The 8,266-nt window shown below is 46.4% G+C and overlaps 1 long non-coding RNA gene across 1 annotated transcript; it reads right to left on the reverse strand.

Moving 5' to 3' along the window:
* Positions 1-1,598: 1,598 nt before the first annotated feature.
* Positions 1,599-3,371, reverse strand: LOC311625327. Its single transcript, XR_014795477.1, has 2 exons — positions 3,297-3,371; positions 1,599-2,362 (listed from the first exon to the last, which is right to left on the reverse strand). It is a non-coding gene; the product is annotated as an uncharacterized lncRNA (long non-coding RNA).
* Between the last annotated feature and the right edge of the window lie 4,895 nt (positions 3,372-8,266).

The following is an 8,266-nucleotide window of genomic DNA, read 5'->3' on the forward strand; positions in this document are numbered from 1 at the left end:
TTCTCAGGACGGTGTTCCCCTGGGCTCCCTGTGGGGTCACCTGGGGCTGGCTGCAACCTAAGGTGCCAGTTCCTCCCAAGGGGGCCTTCTCTCCATGACTGTCTCCTGCAGCATCCCCACTACTGCTTCCTCCCCTTGTCCCCGATTCAGGGGCAGGAACTGCTCTGCTGCTGAAGCTCTGGCTTACCTCCTGCGTGCTCTCTGCTGGGCCCCTACACCTTCCCCACACATTAGTAAAGAACCCCTCTGTGAATGACCCTAACTTGGGCACACCACCTTCTTCCCTTGGGGACTCTGCCTGAAACTCACTCCAGCTTGTCCAGGACTCTGTGGAAACTCCCAGAGAGCAAGAGCACACATCCCCTTGCTTTAATTCTCTTACCAAGTGCTGAAGCTCAGGGGAGAGATGTCTGGTAAGGGATGGGGTAGTCTCAGTGTGAAACAACCCCATGTCTATGGTTCCCTCAGGGTTTGCTGCATGACATTGGGGCAAGTGTGAGGATTGACTGGGAGTGTTTCATGGAACCCAGGAAGGCCAGCATGGCCTTCAGCAGGTAACTTTATATCCCTCATGTGGACATGTGCCATGTGCCATGTGAGGGAAACCACTTTTACAAATGACCTCAAATTCTCTTCTCATCTCATCTGTACCGGAGCCTGCTGTCATGTTCATGCCAGAAGTCTCATTACTCAAAGTTGTTCATAGCAAACGTCACCTTTTCCCTTTAGTTTCTACTCTTCTCCTGGTGAAATTGCATAGGCACCTGCTATGAGCACAGGAAAAAGGCCTTTCTTTCTCTTTATGGTGGCCTTCCACAACTTATAAGATGCACCTGGTAATTAAACCCCAAGTGTTTAGCTCCTCTGATTCCAACAGCTCAGCAGGACCAAGATAAGCTCCTCTCCAGGCTACATTCTCCCACTGCCTCCTCCTACCTACTGTTTTCACAACTCAGAGACAATCAGCACCAAGGAGTCTCTAGTTAGAAAATCCCCTTCAAACAAGCCTCACTTGAACTCTTCATAACCTTTGCTCTAAGCTATGGAGGCTTGGGGCAAAATACTGATGAGACACCCCCTTAGGACATCTGCCAGACTGTCTCCTGGGAAGCAAAGGAAATGTAACTTTTCAAGATAACCCGGATATCTGCTCATCCTCAGTAGAATTCCCCTCCCTTCACTGTGGCTTGGCAAAAGTTCTCTGCTCTGTAAGAGCAGGTGTTCCTTTAATTCCTGCCTGTGTTGCCTAGCAATATACAGGCCCTTTTCTTCCTTGGAAAGTGGACTAAATTTCCTCTGGACCTCTCTCTTCTCTCATTGGTGAATTCTTCCACAGCCCACATCACTGGCCAAACCCTAACACCTTTCAGGCTGGATCCTTTGTTCTGTGCCTGTTCCATGAGGGGCTCCAGTCCCTCACTGCTGCAGCTGCCCCAACAGGGAGCTCCCAGCATCTAGCAGCTCATGAGCTGTGGCTCTGCCCCGCCCTCTAGTGGCAGAGACGTGCCAGAACAGCGGCCGCTCTGCCTTTCAGCTGTAGAGGCTCCCAGTGAGGAAAGGCTCAGTAGGGCTCTGCCAGAGCTCTTGCTTGATGCAGCTTTCTTACCAGAAGAAGACAAATTTAATGGGCAGCAGCCATCTTGGGCCCTCATTTAAGACAATGTAGCACATCCTGCCGCACAGAACTCGCCACTCTGGAGTAACAGTTATGGGACCTGCCCCATGCCAGGAGCACACTGGAGGGAGGGATTGCTGGGTATTAGAGAGGTTTGGCCCAGCCAGATGCCCATCTTCACCACTGCTTCTATCTCTATCCTCCTCTCACACTGTGTCCTGATGGGAAATGTATCAGTCAGAGAAGGAGAAAGAACGACAGAGAGAGAGAGAGAGAGAGAGAGAGAGAGAGAGAGAGAGAGAGAGAGAGAGAGGAATTCAACTTTCCTTGGCCTTTCTGGTCTATTCAGGCTTTCAGCAGGTTGGATGGTGCCCACCCACCCAGACAGGGCAATCTGCTTTGCTCAGTCCACCAAGCCAAATGCTTACCTTCCTGGAAACATCCTCTCTGACACCCAGCAATAACATTTTATCAGATTACTTGGGCGCCCCATGGCCCAGGCAAGTTGACATACCAAGTTAACAATCTCAGGGGAAAGTTATTTGAAAGACTGAGTAACAGGACAAAGGCAAGTAATATGTCAGCATGATAATGAGAGGAGGTAACTAGGAGCAAAAGAAAGTCTGCAGATGTTCTAAGATGAAGAATTCCCAGTTGCTGTCCCCACGTGTTCCCTAGGAGAAAGCACAGCTGCACTGCCTCCCACAGTCCAGGATGAAGCCAGAGGGAGCTTGGGAGGCTGAGCATCTCCCCTGCTGTTCAGAGGCGAGGCTGGGACCCCAGGGGAGGGCAGAGCAGTGCACAGAGCATCCTGAGGGAGGACCTGAACTGATGTCTGGCTGAGGGGGAGCTCTGGGAATGAAAAGGTGACCCATGAGACCAGGAAAAATAAATATTGTGCAGCATTCCCAACCCTTTTCATTTTCATTTTAACGTAATTTTATTTGTGATAACAGATTGTACCTACAAAACACTGAAGGTGGAAGGAAAAGCTACCTAGAATTTTCAATTTATTCCTGGGGCTCAAGAAAAGAGAGTGGTGATGCCCATATTCTAAAGGGAATTTTTTGTTTCCTCTATGAAATATGACCAGGTCCTATAACAGTTAATACAAAGATTTCTGCCCTGACTTCACATTAGATTTAAGAGCATTTTCAAACATGAAACCAGAATGAAGGAGTGGTGGTGGGGCTGGGCATTTCAATTTTTCAGAAGCTCCCCCAGTGAGGGTGCAGCCAGGATGGAGAACCCCTATGTTAGCATGTAGCACTCCAGCACACAGTGGGATGAAGACATGGGGGGTGGGGTGGGGGATGGGGGGGTGGGGGAGAAAGCTAAGTGTACAGGTCTGCCCAGCATGTAGGCCTTACAACTTTCTTTCAACCTGATCTCTGGTGCTTGAAAAGTGATGTGGTCTGCTCCGCCCTCTAGTGGTGTTCAGGTTGCAGAACACCTTCAAAGAGGGAATTACTATGTAATTTTACTTAGAAAAAATGTGGAGAAGATGCAAACAGGCAATTCAGAAACAATGGTCCCAAAACTGAAATATTAGGGCAAACACGCAATCCTGAAGAACTGCCTGTGCCTTAATTTGTGACAGCCTACTTGTCTTGTCCTCCATCGAGTCAGCACTGGCTATCCTGAGGCTCTTCCTCCTCACCAAACCAGTGATGCCTGAAACAACTCTTTACCTCCTACAGCTGGATGGCTAAAGGCATACTTCCCCCACAACTGCAGACTGAGAAAACCCACCTTGTGACGGTGGATTTAACAACTGGGAACCTAACAAACGACTATCAAGCAGAGAAATGGTGATTAAAAGCAAATATTTCACAGCTATCGAGGGGCGAAGAGGTAAAGTCTAATAATGCGACGATGATGAAAAGGAAGCCCTTGCGCTGCAGATGAGGTGGGACACAGACTTGACCATCTGGAGTGGGACTGGGTAATAGCTTGTGGAGCCAAAGAGACACCTGACCATCAACACAGAAATGCCACTTTGAAGTAGAAACTGTGCAGAGATTCTCACAGTATCTACAATAAAATCCAATGGTTTTTTGTTTGTTTGTTTGTTTTGTTTTTTAAATTCCAACCTGTTGAGGCTCAATATTTTTATAAAATACAATAAAAATGAATAAAACAAAAAATGTAAAGACAAACATAAATGAAAAGCCTGAATAGTTTACATTCTCAGACCCAATAGACATAAAAGTACTCGGCTGAGCTGCTTGCACAGTTTCCAGATGCTGTTCTCGGTTTCCGCCCTCACCGGGGCCTGGGCCGGAAGGAGCGCGCTGTCCCCAGTGTGAGGAGCAGGGCCCAGGCCACGCCAGCCCACAGCGACGGGGAGACGCACTGAAGGAAGGGAGTTCGCTGCAACACTAGTTTAAATGTAAAATTTTAAAAATTCACAATCACGGGGGACAATGAGCATGATAGTTAGCCAATGAAATACAACACAACAATGAAAATGAATGAACTGGACTTACACATATTAACGAGGATACATCTTGAAACCAAAACACTGAGTGAAAAAATATTCTCCAAAGAATATTTCTTGGGTAATGCCATTTATAAACATCAAAAATAGTCAAAGTGACACTGGATAAAAGTCTTATGGATATTAAGGATCGGGAGATCACACACCACCTTCAGGTCAATGATTCTCCTCTAGGAGAGTGAGAAAGAATGGGAGTCTAGGGAACTCGGATTTCATCTGTAATGTCTTATTTCTGCAAAACATTGAAACAGACAGTGTCTAATATAAATATTTGCTAAATGTGCCTAGACTGGTTTGGCTCAATGGATAGAGCGTCGTCTTGGGGAGTAAAGGTCCCAGGTTCGATTCCGATCAAGGGCATGTACCTTGGTTGCGGGCATATCCCCAGTAGGGGGTCTGCAAGAGGCAGCTGATCAATGACTCTCTCATCGATGTTTCTAACTCTCTATCTCCCTCCCTTCCTCTGTGTACAAAATCAATAAAATATATTTAAATAAATAAATAAGTAAATAAATAAATATTTGCTAAATGTGGGCATTAGGTGCACAGGTGCCATGTTATTTCCCTTTTTAAAATGTTTGAATTACTTCATGATTTCTAATTTAAAAAGACAATGAAAGCAGTTCAAAGAAATGCAGTATGTCTTTGAAAAACTGAAACAGTTGTGAGTGTCCAAGTTTATTTGGCAGAACACGTGTAGCTTTAGAGACATAGACTTAATTTAGATTTTAGGTTCACAGAACAATTGAGGGGAAGGTAGGGAGATGTACATGCCCCACCCCTACATGCTAAGGGCCCTCTCCCATCTCCCATTAGGAACACACACCCCCTCCCCCGCACACACCTCCCCCCCAGAGTGGTAAAACTGTCACAACTGGTGAACCCACACTGACACATCACTCCAAGTCCACAGTTTAAACGAGGGTTCACTCTTGGTGTTGTTCACTCTACGGATTGGACAAATGTATTAATTATGAGGTTTTTGTTACAAAGTTCTGTCTTAAAACTGGAATTATCCACAGACTCAATGGGAAAAGCTGCTCCCTTCTGAGCATAGAACATGTGTGTCTCCCTCCAGCTCTACCTGTGCTAATGTGAATATTCATGTCTCCAATTACAGAGGGAAGCAGGCCACCTCCTCCCAGCCCTCTTCCTGAAGGAAGCCAGCCCACAGATGCAGGGAATCCCCCGAGGCCACACTGATTGTTCCTGAAACGCCTAGCGTTAGACATTCTCTCCATCAGCAAAGTCACCATCATTGTGAAGCAACAAACAGAAACCAGGGTATGGAACCTGCCCCTTGCTTCTGCAGGTCTCGGTTTGAACTCCATGTGGCCCACACTGCTGCTGCTTGAAAATGAGGCTTGAAAACCTCTGGCCCATAGGCAGCTGGGAAAGAGCCCTGGGCATGAGTCAGCAGATCTATCTGTGTGAATTCCAGCCTTGGCCTTGGCTGTGACCTTTGTGACCCTGGGACTATGTTTACTTATCTCCAAGTAGGAGAATGAATTACACATATAGTGTCCCCAACACAAGATGGACCCAAACAGTGCCTTAAACATATTATTTTCTTTCACCATCCTTAACCACCGAGGCACAGGGCATAAGGGACTGTATGCTTGCCTGGATGTGGTGAGGCAAACGGGGGACCAATAATTGCCATAGAGTGAGACAGGGACCAATGTGGACACATTCTGAGTACTCAGAGGTAACTGAAGAAGCAGCAAGTAACTATTATGCTATGTGGCCATTTAGCCATTCCAGATTTCAGTGTATTCCCTTACAGAATGGTTGTCTGCTTACCATCTACTCATTCAAAAGTGAAAGCATAAAAAATGAAAGTGTTTGGCCTGTCACAAAGCATTGTACTAATGGGAGGCATTGCTCAGTTTGTCCTCCTACATGCCTCACCCAAGTGCCACGTGGTAGGGAGACTAAGGCCTATGTTACCTGGCAAGAGGAATTTGGGTGGATCACTACCTGTCCTGAAAGTAAGGTCAGTGTGGGTGAGCCCAGTATGGATACAAGTGTCCTTTGAATGTGGAAGAGGGAGGCAGAATTTCAGGGTCAGAGAAAATTTTGAAGATGCTCTCTGCTGCCCTGAAGACAGAGGAAGGAACGAAAACCCAATGGAATGCAGGTAGGCCCAAGCAGCTGGTAAAGGCAAGGACACAGATCTGTTCTAGAGTCTCCAGAATAGGTTTGTGAGCCATGCTTAACACCACCAGCGGTGAAGGATTAAAAAAGGACACAGGAGAATAAAGCTGGTGTAGGTGGGACACTATTCTCAGATGGAGAGACCGTGCCACAGCCTGCAAGCAGAGACTTTATTTTATAGACAGATTTTATGAGGCAGAGTAAGAGCATGGTCAAGATGTTTGCAACGTTCGTGCAGGTTTAGAATCTACTCAATTACATGCACCTGACCTCTATCAAGCTTTGTTTTGGCAGCTCTAGCTGCACCCCCTGCAGCCCATATCACTTAGTCACCTGAGACAACAGGTTCATACCATAAGATCAAGCTCACAACTATAGCCTTTGGCTATAATGTGCTGGGAGGGCTTTGTCTTCCAAGCTGGGACTTGCAGGTGGCTTTATGACCAGAGGACCTTGCCCTCCCATTAGTCGAAAGCTTGAACTTGTCCCAACGCTGTAGCCACTCTGTACAAGTTTGATTTTAGCTTAGACTCATTTCAGACTCTAACCTCCAGAACTGTAAAACAATACATGCGTGTTGTTTTTAAGCCATTTAAGTTGGAGGTAATTTGGTAACAGTGGCAACAGGAAATTAATACAAACCCCAGGCTCAGTCCTCGGTAGACAGCAACATGAAGGATGTGTGACTGTAGAAGGCAGCCCAGAATGTGAGTCCTGCTTTTCTGCTTTGAAGTGTCACTGTCACCACAACAAAGACACTGACTGAAAAGGGCCCTGTCATGGTCTACCAGGAGGATGAGGCCTTTCGTTAAAGCTCTGGATCCATCTGATTCTGGCACACAAAAGGCCGTGCCCATCTCCACACACCAATGGCCCCATATATCCCATGATGGACACTGAGCATGGATGCCCCCCAACAGTCCCAACTCCCATCCCTCCTTTCTTTTAAGCCAAATACTGTGCAGCAGCAGTCCTTAATTCCTCCTGATCCATATTTCAGATGTTTAGAGCCACTTGATAATCTTGTAATTATCCCTCAGGATATAGATGGAAGGTTCTGTCATGTGTCAAATTAAATTTGCGGTGCCAGTTCTTCACTTTTCTGTAGTAGCATCCACAGCTACCTCATGGGAAGGCAGAGTATACCTCCCCTGTCCATTGACACTGGGCTTGGCGTGCTATTTGCTTTGGTCAATGGCATTGAATGACTGCAGCAAGAACAAAGACTTGAACAATTTTTGCACCATTAGGTGCTCTGTCTCTTGACTGACCTCTATCTATGACAGAGATGGGGGACTTTTTTATACCAAAGGCTCTTTGGGTATTTGTAGCATCATTCTTGGGCCATACACAATCAGCCTGCTATATTTGGCCAACCATTTAATGTACTCACCCCTAATACCTTCGCAGGGTCAGACCAAGTAATTTTGGCCCTTGGGTGTGATGGTCCCCAACCTTGATGTATGGGAACATAATCTGATCTAAGGAGGATGAGAGCTGTGAGAAGCAAACCCAAGCCCAATGTGCAGCATGGAGCCTGCAGCTCAAAGCCTGCAGCTGAGCACAGCCAGGGAATTGGCCATCATCTTGCAGACCATGAGCCTGCAGATGACTGTTTAAGCCAATGTGTCTTTGAGCAATTTAGCGCATAGCATCACTGTGGCAATAGCTGACTGATACACCTCTCCCCCTTAGAGCTGACCACATCCTCCTTTGATGTCTCTGTCCTTAATTAAACTGAAAGTCGTTGAGGGCAGACACCAGGTGTTTGTTGACTTTATATTTACGACCTCTAGCATGATGCTCAGAATATATTAAATAGTAGGATCCTAATACTTTTTTTGTTTTTAGTGAAAAGGTATAATTAAATAAACTAATGAATGAATAGAAGGAACACACTATTCCAGGTTTGTAACCTTGAAGTAGGGGCAGTGAGGGGCAGGAGGAAATCACAATTAATGGGCTGCTGCAAACATCATTAAATACATAAGGGC

This window comes from Pipistrellus hanaki (genome assembly GCF_964339955.1).
Source record: "Pipistrellus hanaki genome assembly, chromosome: 7".
NCBI classification, from domain to species: domain Eukaryota; kingdom Metazoa; phylum Chordata; class Mammalia; order Chiroptera; family Vespertilionidae; genus Pipistrellus; species Pipistrellus hanaki.